Source organism: Nomascus leucogenys, chromosome 20 (genome assembly GCF_006542625.1).
Source record: "Nomascus leucogenys isolate Asia chromosome 20, Asia_NLE_v1, whole genome shotgun sequence".
Classification (NCBI taxonomy): Eukaryota; Metazoa; Chordata; class Mammalia; order Primates; family Hylobatidae; genus Nomascus; species Nomascus leucogenys.
Window position 1 is genome coordinate 52,897,093 of NC_044400.1, and position 13,943 is coordinate 52,911,035.

Consider the following 13,943-nt stretch of genomic DNA (forward strand, 5'->3'; position numbering starts at 1 on the left):
GTATTGTACTTTGAATGGGTTGCTCCACTTCGCTTAGCAATTGCTGAATCCCTTATCAAATGAGCTACAGTGGTGAAAACAGGACACCAAGGAAGAACACAGCGCTTGTAATTCATTCCTTTTGTTATTTAATATTACATTAACAAGAAATGCCATGCCTGGATATTTTAAAACATCACTATATTATTGTCTCTCATGGATCTTTGAGTATATTGGGCTCAGACAGAAGTTCTTGCTCCAAATATCACATGTAGTTGCTATCAAATGTCAATTGGGTCTAGAATGGTCAGAAATTTGGATGAGCTGGACCAGTTCAAGTGTCTGGGACCTCATCTGGGAAGGCGGCAGTGATTCCGAATTGGTTGATCAGCTCTTTTTCTTGACATTTCTTTGTCATACAGTCGGCTTGGTCTTCTGCACACATGAAAATCTCAGAGTAGTCAGGATTGTTATATAGAGACTGGCTTCTCTACAACACGTGTTCTGTAACAGAAACCAAAAGATACCAAACCAATTAAGCCTTGCTCCTGAAAATGGCACAGCATCCCTTTCTTCCTATTCTATTGGTCAAAGCAGTCATAGGCCCAACTCCTAGACTCTGATTCAAGAGAGCAGAGAAATGGTTTCCACTTCTTGAGCATGAAGATGAGAGATATCATTGTGATTATCTTTGGCTGGATAAAATAAGAAAAGCAGAACAATCATAAGAACTATGAACCATTGATTTTGGTAATAGAGTCAGATGTTACACAATTGAAGTAGAATCCAGGAAAGTAAAGGCCCCCAAAAAGAGATTGGAGAAATAGAATTGTATGGAATTTTCAGGAAATATTGATGCTCATTACATCTAGCTTTTAGAGTAGCAGCACCATAAATGGGGCTGGTGTTGAGGTCTGTGGAATCATGTTGGCTCTTTGCTCTTTGTGGTTACCTTACTTAAGTTTGCATCAAATCATTTGGGGAATGGACTTGGGTTGCTCTTAGCATAGCTAACAGTCAGGAAGTAGAGTTAGATGCAGAGCAGTTAAGAGCAGAGACAAATTGGGAAAAATCTGCATCACTCTATGTGTATTTCCAAGACAATATTTTCATCTCAAACCTAATGCCCATTTCTTCACTACTGTTTCCCATTTAGCAATTCTTTATAAGTTGAAATCATATAGAAAAGAGGTTCCTAGGAAATATAATTTCTAGCATAACCATGTTGACCATAGAACATTGCAGCATATATTCAGTGACTTTGACTGGGGTTTATGATCCCATCTACAAGTGCCAACTATTTAAAGAGCCTTACTTAACGAATGAGGTTTGTTCAATAAGTAATAACTTATTTATTTGAGATGGACTATACGTTAGTAAAGTATCACAATAATAGTGCAGACACATTAATTATTGGTGTATGGTCCACCTCCCTGATAAATTATATCATGTAATTTTGTGTTGCTTTAATATTAGTTGTCTACCTCTTCATTCATTCCATAGACATTTATTTATTGAGTACTATCAATGTTTCAATATTGAGATATTGAAATAGTTTGCTTCCTTATTTTGTGCAGATTTTGTATTGCTGAAAGCCAGTTTTAATCAGGAATTCATATATTTGCACTGAGCCGTAATATTGGGAAGGACTGTAAAAGGTTATTCAGGCAAAACTAATCTTAAATCAGTGGTTTTCTTCATATTTCCCCCGTGTAGCTGGTACAATCAGCATTGGTGCAATGTACCAACCTGAATGATGGCATGTCAACTTCCATTAATAGCTGAATTGATATACAAAGTTTCTGGGGAGTGTCTACATTAGTTCTGGAAGTAGATTCAAATATGTTAGAAAATTGTTTCCCATTTCAATCTGATTTCTTTAAAACTACGTGATTTAACATCTTGTAAATGCATTAGAGCTATGAATGCTTTGAAGGAAAAAAACACATTTGTAAAGATTTCTTTGCCTTACTTTGTCTTGGCGTGTAAATTGAAATTATTTCAGCTTTTAGGAACATAAATGATTTGACATTTTGGTATTTTATTTTCATAACTAATTTCCCACTAGCAAACCCCCTCCATGAGCAAGACAGAAAGATCATGTCACTCTCCTGTACAAATAATTTCAGCAAACTTGGAGAATGCTTATGAGCCATATTAAGCATTTCTTTTCTTCCCCATATGATTGATTATCCATAACGTCCTCAATTAGAAAACAGCTTATTTCAAATCCAAACAAAGCAACTACACTGAGTTAAAGTGAGAATACGAAGAGGAAGAGAGAGAAGAGAGAATGTGCTTCTTTTTTCATAATCATCTGTCATTCAAACATTAAACTTTTTAGGTTTAACCTAAAAAGGATTTGTTTTCCAGTTACTTTCTATAAAAACAGTAGAGGCTATGTCACATTCCGTGTGTGGGTGATTTTTTCCTTCTAATCTCAAAAATGTTTTAATTAAATCTGTAACATGACTGTAAAATTAAATAAATTTCAGTTTTAATATCATCAATTCTGAATTGATACAAACACAGCCTTAAGTGACCATATTTTCAGGAAAATGTATTTTAAGGCCTGATTTAGTAGTCATTTAAATACTAACACTCTTTTCACAAAATTATCTTTATTTCTTCTTCACAATTGATCCATGCATCCACAATTTTATTTACTGTCATTTTAACCTTCCCACAGTTTTTTCTTATAAAATTCCAATTTAATTCCAAGAAAAGGCAAAGATACTATTTCCACTGTATGTAACAGAAGCATTGCTTCTTAATTTTCTTTTATTACTAGCTGACATATTTGAAGATTTCAGACTAAATATGTCACAGAACCTAAAACATTCTAAAATTCACCATGTCAAATGCCACAAAACAACTACTATCTTAATTAGTTCCTAAATGTTGTAATGTAGATTTTCACACCAGCCTCTTAACTGGAAACCACCTTTTGCTGATTTCACCTATGGTAAGCCCTTTAAATAACATTATGTCTTCTAACACAAACACACAGGCAACCACACTTGTGCTGGGTCACTTAAGCAAGTATGTAGCAGATCACTCCACTCTTATCTTTTTTTGGTCTTTTCACTAGACCATGAACTCTGTGAGAACAAGAATCACATCTTATTCCCCTTTGAATACCCAGGACTTCTCCTAGAGCCTAAAGGAGAGTTGTAACTCAATAGAAGTTTAATAAATGAATCTATTTAAATAGAAAAATTACATTGTTTCTTCTCTGCTAGATTAAGGCTAATAAAGTATCAGACTACCTGTTCACAGTATATTACACAATTGTATTTAGTAAGTACATTATTCCTTCCTTTAGTATTTCCAGGTGATATTTTGGGATCAATAGATAAAAATGAAACCACATTTGGAAAATGAGAACAACCATGAAGAAAGGTTTGAGTGTCAGAAACATCCATGAAGGCAGTGAATCCTTCATCAGTGAAGTTTCAGGCAAAATGTGACTGATTATTGGACTTAGCTATCAGAAAATAAACACGAGAATGAAAATGATTATTAGACTATGTATTGCCTGAGGCCATTTCATACTCATTTTTTAAAATTTTGTTTTAGAACTGAATTTGTAGAATAATTCCACTCACTACCACAATTTCCACAATACAGTGTCACACCAAACCCTCTGTTTACATTGCACATTATCAATGTCTTTCCCTTTTGAGCATTATTTTATATTATTTTAAAACCATTTTATCTGAATAAAAATATTTTAAATGTTCAGGGTGCAGATGACAAAATAGCAAACCTGTGGAGATGACTATGTATATTTGTGCCATAGTTGCCGATGTTAAAAAGGCCTGAAACATGGTCCAATAACATAACAAATCAAAAGTGACATAGTTAATTCAAGGAAAAGGGCCAGCATACACTATGTAATCCTTTTTTTTGCTGACTTGCACAAGAACAAACATCAGTATATAATGATGCATTATGACATAAAATAGCAGGGGTAAGGGGTAAGCACAGACAGAAATCTTTTCTGCCGCATTTATGAAAGATTCAGAGCCACTTACTGCCCTTTTTCGCTGGTCTATGCATGAATCAGTTTAACAGCTCAGTTTACAATGTTATTTCTCATGGAAGGAATAGAAAAAGCACCAGATGTTCTAAGAAGTCTGTGTAAGTGAGAAATTAGCAATTTTCAATTTTATACAGTGAGAACGTTTGTTTTCTCAAATGTAATTTGCTTTTCATTGAGAAAATGAATAAAAAATTATTCTCTACCAAAAGGACACATGTATAGGTAGGTGAATGTATTTGGACATAAAAATGAAACTCTCTCTCAGAGTCCTGGATTAGCTTCTACAGAAATAGAGTAATTTTAGGAATTTTTCTTTGTAACACAAAACTTTTTATTCTACTAGTTTAATGTACTTTACATATATTTGGACATTTTAGGACAATGAGATTGATAAGTCAACAGGCAATAATTAAATATCAATTGACCAAAGACAACAATGCTTAAAAGATACCATTCAAATGAACTCAAGTCAATGTTCGGCCTGGTAAAAACAGTAAGACTTCTATAACAATCAGGTTACTTTAATTGAGAAGCATGCAAGTACACAGGGTCCCATTCAGTACTCCCCAAGTAAGAAAAAAAGTTAAGTGTGGTTCACTATTTTAAGGAGTGTTAAAACATTAAATTGAACATTTTAACACTATTTTAAGGAGTGTTAAAACATTAAATATCTGCAAACGTGTACAGGAATATAAAGCAAAAGTAAAATAACACTGCAGTTGTAGGGTTATTCATAGCACTGTGGATAAAAACACAGAGATAAGGACTAGGATCCCTAGGTTTTAATTCTAACTATTTTATTTAACTTGGTGACTAGATTGAAACCTATACGTGAGCTCTTTAGAGGCTCAACTTCCAACTTTCTCACATGTAAATTTCGAGTTTAAGATTAGAACCCGGCAGAGTGGTTCATGCCTATAATCCCAGCACTTTGAGAGGCCAAGGTGGGCAGATCACTTGAGGTCAGGAGTTGGTGACCAGCCTGGCCAATATCGTAAAGCCAAGTCTCTACTAAAAATACAAAGGTTAGCCTGGTGTAGTGGTGCATGTATGGAACCCCAGCTATTCCAGAGGTTGAGCCAGGAGAATCACTTGAACCTGGGAAGTGGAGGTTGCAGTGAGCCCAGATCGTGCTGAGTGAGACTGTGTCTCCAAAAAAAAAAAAAAAAAACAAGATAATATAATCTCCAAAGTCTCTTTCAACTGCAACACTTTCAAGTTTTATTTACAGTACTACTACTTTGGGATACAATATTATTCCAAGGATAGCAGAGAACATTTGTTTTGATCATTGCCTCAAAATACATGAAAGAGAGATCAGTAAAGTATTTTTGTTTTGCTTTGTTTTTACATTCTGGGTTTGTGATCCTATGAAGATTTAAGGGCTTAGGCAGAAAAAGACAAAAAAAATCCTATTATTTATTGGGTGAATTTTTATCAATTTAAGTGTCTTGGAAAACATCTTGAACATACAGAGGACGGGGTAAGAAATCATTTACTGCTTATTAAGAGTGGCTGAATCAGCTAGTTGACACAGAAATGTCTGCTAAGCAAGGTCTCTGTGGTCAGAAGCACAAAGTTTTGAGTTCTGACTTGGCCACTGGCCTTTGAGTGATGTTGGGCAAGTTACTTACATTGCAATGGATTTTATTTTCCTCATTTTAAAAATGGAGCTACTCGCATTTAACTTACATAGTCATTCTCAGACTTATATAACACTGTTAAGTGCCCAGCACTAAAAGGTGTTTGTCAAATGTTACTTCATTTGCCATTGCTTGCCGTCTTTACCTAGGCCACTGAAGTGTTTTTTGACCCATGTATTTAGAAACTGTTAGATGGGAACATTTCAAAGTGCTAGAAAGTGGAAACAGCTTTTCCTCACTTCCATTTACCAAGACATTTAGGTCAAACTCAATTCAAACAAACTCACATTTAAAAACTTGAAAGTAAGTGCACTGTGAATAGTACAGCATTTTGGAGGAAAAACAAACAAACAAAAAAACCCATCATCTCCTTCAAAGAGCTCCTAAAGCAGTGCTTTGGTGCCTGCAGTGGGACTCAGCTAAATATTGTTAGTAAAGACAGTAAGTGTTAATCACACTAAGAATTTTTCTACATTGAAACAGTAAGTCATAATTTTGGAAGCCAGAGGCACTTCCTTCTGCTGCTTCTGTCAGGTGGCATTACTTGAAACACTGCAGCACTATCTGTTTAGCAAGGTAGAGTGGAAAATAGTGGTTACAGTTAAATAAACTGTATGTTTTTACATGAATTTCAATGAAATTCTGGTGTTGTTATCTAGATGCATTGAAAATGCCTCTGCCAAGGTTTTCAACTTCCTTATCCCATTCTCCATTTCTATATTGAATTTCCAATGTTCATTGAATAAAATAAAACTAATGAACTTCAATGATGCATTTGAGAATCAAAATATTCAATACTTACATGTAGTATTTATTACTGAAAGAGCCAATAACATTTTTTTAAAAAAAATTTACATGTTTAAAATTTTGCTTTTGATTTAGCTTTCATGTGACAAAAATCATTGACTGTTTATGATTATGGCTAAGCATTGTGCTGAAAGGAACATAGCTCAGCATAATCATGGGATGAAAGTGACCAAAGACGGTGAAAAACAAAAGCAAAGGCCTGTTCAGCAGTCTGATCACTTTAATTTGTGTCACACAGGCATTATCTACTCATTGGAGTGGACATGTGTCAACTTTGTTAAAGAAAACTGTTAATAACTGAATTAGAAAATTAAATTTAGGCCTTCTATGCTCTTTTAAATGGTGGTTCTCTTGTGACCAGTTCCGTTAGCCCAGAATCATCCTAGCAACATGGTCTCTGGCCTTAAGAAAGATACCATGCATACACATATGACTTAGCTAGAGAACATTTGAGGAAGTACAAAATAACAGAAAACAAATTATCCTCGAATGTGGAGGCAATGATGAATCACAATGCATGACAGATAGGAATGAGAAGCCTCAGAACTGAGTTACAACCTCTCAACAGTGAATCAATACAGGAATCAAAGCCAGGCTGGAAAATGCACACTTTATTCAGATGACCAAGTTCAAGGTTGTATATCATCTATGAGCTCTAGAATGGAGGTGGAGCGGTAGCCTCAGACAGACAGCACTGCATGCTGTTCCCTATGTAGAAACTTATGTGGAGAATGTGGTGATGTCATTTAAAATTTTGACTCTATAATTATTCTGCATAACACAATTTGTACTGAGTTTTAAAGGGAGGCATTACACCAATATCACTATACTCAACATTTCTAAATGTTTACTCTTGTATTTAAAGGCCCATCCTCCAAAGAAAATAGGAGATTTTTGTTTTTACTGCTGTTAGTTTTTGTTTGTTCTTTGTTTTTGGTTTTATTTGTTTGTTTTGTTTTTTCATGCCATGAAAGTGAAGAAGGCCAACTGACTGTGGGGTAGAAGATTGGGAAAAAAATTATATTCAACAAGAAACAAGCAAGAACAAAGTTTTTGGGTATCCCACATACCCAAAAAATGATGCAAACAAATTTTAATATGTCTACAAACAGAAAGCAGGGAAACCTTGCCACACATCAAACCACAGGCCTTCTATGACTGATTGAAGGAAGAAAACCGTTACAAGTTAAAGTACCAGGCCAGAAGCTACAGAAAAAGCTTTTTTCGTGGATCTTTTTCATGGGAGAGCCTTTTGCAACGTTTGAATGACTACAGTAAGTGACTATGACGAGACATAATACACACTTAAATACATGTCTAGCTTACACATAGTGTTTCCAAACACCACCTCATTTTATATCATCTCCAAGTATTAGGTATTATTATAATCAGCCCATTTTCAAGATAAATAACTGAAACATTTAGTGACAGTCCCTGGTTCTCAGTTTTGGATTCACATTAGAAACACCTGAATATGTTTCAAAAATACCACCAATGCTTGAGTTTAGAATCTGTGGGAGGTGGGGCCAGGCATTGGTATTTTTAGATGGTTGGAATATGAAACCAAAGTTAAGAAGCATGAATTAAATATTTTTTTTCAAAATAACACAATGAGTAAGAGTGGATTCAGGGTGGACACCTAGAAAGGCAATTTCTTCATGATACATTTCATTGTCCTGTAAGGTACATTTGGAAAAGCAACAACAGGCTTGAGTCAATGCTGCAGCTCAGCCATGCTCCAGAATTACAATAGCATCTTATGGTATGTACTCAACACCCTGTGCTAGAAATATTCCCTTTTTTTTTTTTTTTTTTTTTTTTTTTTTTTTTTTTTTTTAAGAAACCTGACTTCTCACTGCTCTTACTGTAAAGATTAAAAATTTTCACTTGGTCTACAAAGACAAAGGTCCTCAGAAGCTGGCCTCTCGCTAACCCTTCAGTCACAAGAGGCAATTCAGGCATTGACTTTTCCCTTCTGCTCTGTCTCTAGTCTCAGTTTCCTCAGTGGTTGTAGCCTCTGCCTGGATTATGCTGTCTTTCCTTCTTCCCCACATTAGCATTTGCTTTACATTTGAATTTTGTTTTAATGGTTAAGTCTCAGGAAAAACATGGGTTTTTTTGTGTTGTTGCTTTTTTTTTGAGATGGACTTTTGCTCTTGTTGCCCAGGCTGGAATGCAGTGGTGCGATCTCAGCTCACTGCAGCCTCCGCCTCCCAGGTTCTGGTGACTCTCCTGACTCAGCCTCCTGAGTAGCTGGGATGACAGGCACCTGCAACCATGCTCAGCTACTTTTTGTATTTTTAATAGAGACAGGGTTTCACCATGTTGGTCAGGCTGGTCTTGAACTCCTGACTTTAGGTGATCCACCTGCCTAAGCCTCCAAAGTGCTGGGATTACAGGTGTAAGCCACCGTGCCCGGCCAGGAAAAACATGATTTTTATTACTAGTTCCAAACCTCCCCTCCCCTAGCTATATGGATTCTCAGAGCTTCACATTTCTTTCATCCACTTTTACAGTCTTATTTGTTAACTATAGATAGGTGACTGCTGAGTCTAAGTCTTTAACTTTCTTCACTCTCCCTGACCCTCAACAAAGTACCTGGTGAGCATCTCCATTTCACTTTCCTTATGCCACCTTAAACTCAAGCTGTCTTCTTGAAAAATTTATTTTCCTGCTCTAAAATGTAAGTCCTCTGAAGTTTTTTTTTTTTTTTTAATTTCACTAAAAACATCAATGTTCTCTTCACTGTCAGGGCTTGAATTGTTAATAAATGGTGTTGGGAAAACTGGCTAGCCATATGCAGAAAACTGAAACTGGATGCCTTCCTTACACGTTATACAAAAATTAACTCAAGATGGATTAAAGACTTAAATGTAAGACCTAAAATCATAAAAACTCCAGAAGAAAACCCAGGCAATACCATTCAGGACATAGGTATGGGCAAAGACTTCATGTCTAAAACACCAAAAGCAATGGCAACAAAAGCCAAAATTGACAAATCGTACCCAATTAAACTAAACAGCTTCTGTACAGCAAAAGAAACTATCATCAGAGTGAACAGGCAACCTACGAATGGGAGAAAATTTTTGCAATCTATCCATCTGACAAAGGGCTAATATCCAGAATCTACAAAGAACCTAAACAAATTTACAAGAAAAAAACAAGCAAGCCCATCAAAAAGTGGGCAAAAGATATGAACAGACACTTCCCAAAAGAAGACATTTATGCAGCCAAAAAACATGAAAAAAAGCACATCATCACTGTTCATTAGAGAAATGCAAATCAAAACCACAATGAGATACCATCTCAAGCCAGTTAGAATGGCAATCATTAAAAAGTCAGGAAACAACAGATGCTGGAGAGGGTGTGGAGAACTAGGAACGCTTTTACACAATGATAGACTAGATTAAGAAAGTGTGGCATATATACACCATGGAATACTTTGCAGCCGTAAAAAAGGATGAGTTCATGTCCCTTGCAGGGACATGGATGAAGCTGGAAGCCATCATTCTCAGCAAACTAACACGAGAACAGAAAACCAAACACTGCACGTTCTCACTCATAAGTTGGAGCTGAACAATGAGAACACATGGACACAGGGAAGGGAATATCACACAATGGGGCCTGTCAGGAGGTGCGGAGCTAGGGGAGGGATAGGATTAGGAGAAATACGTAATGTAGGTGATGGGTTGATGGGTGCAGCAAACCACCATGGCACGTGTATACCTATGTAACAAAACCACATGTTTTGCACATGTACCCCTGAACTTAAAGTGTAATAATAATAATAAAAAGAATTACTTATGAGTCTTTTTTCAACAGTGTGTTCACCTAGTCTTTTAACCCTGATGGATGAATGCTCAAAATGCCTCTTAGTCTGTCGTCTTCTTTTCATTTTCATTGCCATTCCCGGGTTCAAGCACTCATCACTTCTAATTTAAACTACTACAGCATTGCTCAACATGTGTTGGACAACACACTTTAACTTCATGTACAGAGCTTATTAAAATGTTGACAATTGTGCCTTTTTTACAGAGCAAATGAGTTCAAGTATCTGGGGCCGAAATCTTAGGATCTGTGTTTTAACAGGTTCTCCCTATACACTGAACTTTGAGGATCACGCAACTGAAATAACTTTCCTAGCATTACTCCAGTTCCCATCCTTTCTTGCTTCAACTAAACATTGATGCTCCTTTTGCATTAATTTTGCAAGCAATTATTCTAGTAATAAGGTCCCCAAACTTTAAAAAGAAGTTAATTTCTGAAATTCCATTGCAGGTTTAAAAAAATCATTCAAGAATACATGTAAAGCTTTACTGGGAACATTTTAATTCTAATATGTAGTTTCAATTTACTGTCCTACATATATTCCTTTTAGTTGTCATGAACTCAAACTATAAGACATATTTTTGAAATTTTACTTTGAATTAGGTTAGCATGTTTACACCTTTGTGACGTCAGCTTGCTATTTTCTTTATCTAAAACATACTTGCTCCAACAAATGCTTCAAATGACAAACTTCCAGGCTCACCTCAAATGACACCTTTATAATTAGTCTGTGGTGATCCCTCAAGTGTCAGGAGCCAATAATTTTATTAGATATCCCAAATATGAGTGATAGCTATTTCATGGCTTGTACCACCCCAGTTCCATTATAATTTAGAATATATGGTAGGGATCCCTGTATTGACCCTCCTCTCTACTTTTACTTCATGTCTGCTGTACTTTCAAGGTATGTCTTCATGTATTTGGGCACTTGGGTGCAACTGCTACTTCCCATTAACCCATAAGTCACTGCTGATGTTGGGGATTCAGATGCCTCTGCCTTGAAGGAGAAACTCAATACAAATACTGTATCTATAGAACTCAAATGCTTCTAATTAATGATGGAGTTGGCGATAATGCTCTTGTCTGGAGAGTTTTCTTATCAGAGGAAAAGCACTTCTCTTTTTTCTCTTCCACATCACACTTTCTGGCAACCCCCCTCCCCTGCCCACTACTTTTGTCATTCATGTTTTCATTCTGATTGTATTTAAGTGATTAATGGATAACACCTCTCCCAATTTACAAGCAACTGATAGATGAGAAATCAGATTAATGTAGATTAAACTAGTATTACTGATTAAAACTGGATTCAAAGATAAGACTTAGGAGGAGGGCCAAATGGCCTTATAGCCCTCACCTGAATAAAAATGACAAATTTATCCTATAAACTAGATAATTTCACATCTTCTCTACAGGGGCAGACTCTGCATTGCGGATGAGCAGGCAAGAATGGATCTGTTGGAAGAACTCATTCCTTCCCCACTCCTGAGGTTCTATTCCACTTGGGAAGCTCTTCATAGAATACTCCTGAATGACTGCGCTATACCCCTCACTCACTTCTTTAATCTAATTAGAGAGTTCGTAAATTAAAAATATCCCCTTATTTCCACACTCTTTTTGGTTTGTTTTTATTTATAGTATAGGAATCCAGTTTGCAGGACAGAAAATATGAATCCCCATCTGCTTCTCCTTGGCACAGGTATGAGGGGCAAACCTCCTGTGGAATGGCCTCTGTCCTCCAGTTTGACCAGAGCCCTGCTAGGTAAATCTTTATATATGAGCCATAGTCTCCAATACCAATTTTATCAGGAATAAAGGAGATATCACTTACATAATGTATTTCTGTAAAATATGCCAGATGGCATCATTTATCTGGCAAAAACCCTCCAATTATTCATTATTTTACTCAGAATAAAATCCAAAGTCCCCACACGGGCTTCACAGTCCTCTGTGAGATGGCTCCCCATGACCTGTGTATTCTAATCTCCTCCTTGCTGCCCCCATTCCCTTTCCTGCAGCCATTCCGGCCTTCTGGTTTACCTGTGAACACATAAGACATTTTCTACGCCTGCAATTCTCTTCCTCTAAATAACTCATTTTAGCCCTTCAAATCTTTGCTCAAGCCTCTGCTTTCCAACAAGCCCATGCTGAAACCTTGTTACTCCATTTTATTCTGCAACCTACCCTCCTCCCAACACTCTCAGGTCAGCTTTCCTCTTCTACGTGACTTTACATTATTGTCTTTAGGTACACTATACAGTTTCCTTATCATGTTTGCTATTCATGGCATATTTCTCCCAGCTGGAAGTTCCACCAGGGTGGCAGTTTTTGTATCTTCTGTTCCATGATCTATTCCAAGCACTTAGAACAGTACCTAGAACATAGAAGGCACTCAATTAACATGGAGGGAAATCAAGCCTGCGATGGAGACAGAAGTGATTATATTATACTAGCTCCCATGTTGCTGAAATCCTTGGGGTATAATATGAGCAAAATAAATGGTAGTTATTTTAAAATTTTAATTTATTTTTCCATTTTGTGCTACTCGAGTGTGTGGCTGCTAAATATGTTTCTAACTTCAACCAATATGACTGTCACTTCCTTTTCTAAAAATGAAATCAAATTGTTTTAAAATGGACTAGATACTATATTTTCAAATATATGACAGTTTTGTATATAAGAAATTGCCAATATATTTGGTATAATTAAATCTATATATTTATGTGCCACAGAATGAATAATTTCAACTCTTTAACTCTCTACTGACTATTGTTATTTTTAAATTTTGAGCAAGAATACAACAGAAGTCATGCCCAGTAGAATGGGGCTAGCATGTTATCGTTTGCTGCTAATGGAAAATGTTTTCTGTAAGAAAATAATCCTGTAGAAATAAGATAATATAAATAATTTTAATGTAAATAACACTGTACATGCATTTAAATAACAAATATATAAAACATATTTGTTATATGATCAGCCTTGGCAACATAGGGAGACTCCTTCTCTACAAAAAATTAAAAATCTAGTTGGATGTGATGGTGTGTGCCTCTAGTCCCAGCTACTTGGGAGGCTGAGGTGGAAGGATTGCTTGAGCCAGGGAGGTCAAGGCTGTGATGAGCCGAGATTGCATCCTCGCACTCCAGCCTGAGCCACAGAGTGAGACCCTGTTTCCACAAATAAATAAATTGTTATATGTATTATAGATATGTGATGAGTTGATCGTAAGAAGGAATGGCTATATTTCATGCGTAAGGCATTGTTTGGCATTAAATTGAAGACTCTATAAGGTATCGGGAATATATATATATGAATTTATGCTTTAAAGAAAAATAGTGGGATCACTTGCTTTTCATAAAAAGTATTATACTTTGCATGAATATTATATTTATGAAAAATTTAAAAGGAATTTTTATAGATTGGTTTTTAGACGATTTTTTGTTGTTTTTGTTTTGAGATGGAGTTTTACTCTTGTTGCCCAGGCTGGAGTGCAGTGGAGCCATCTCAGCTCACTGCAACCTCAGCCTCCAGGGTTCAAGTGATTCTCCTGCTTCAGTCTCCCAAGTAGCTGGGATTACAGGTGCCCGCCACCATGCCTTGCTACTTTTTTGTAGTTTTAGTAGAAACAGGGTTTCACCATGTTAGTC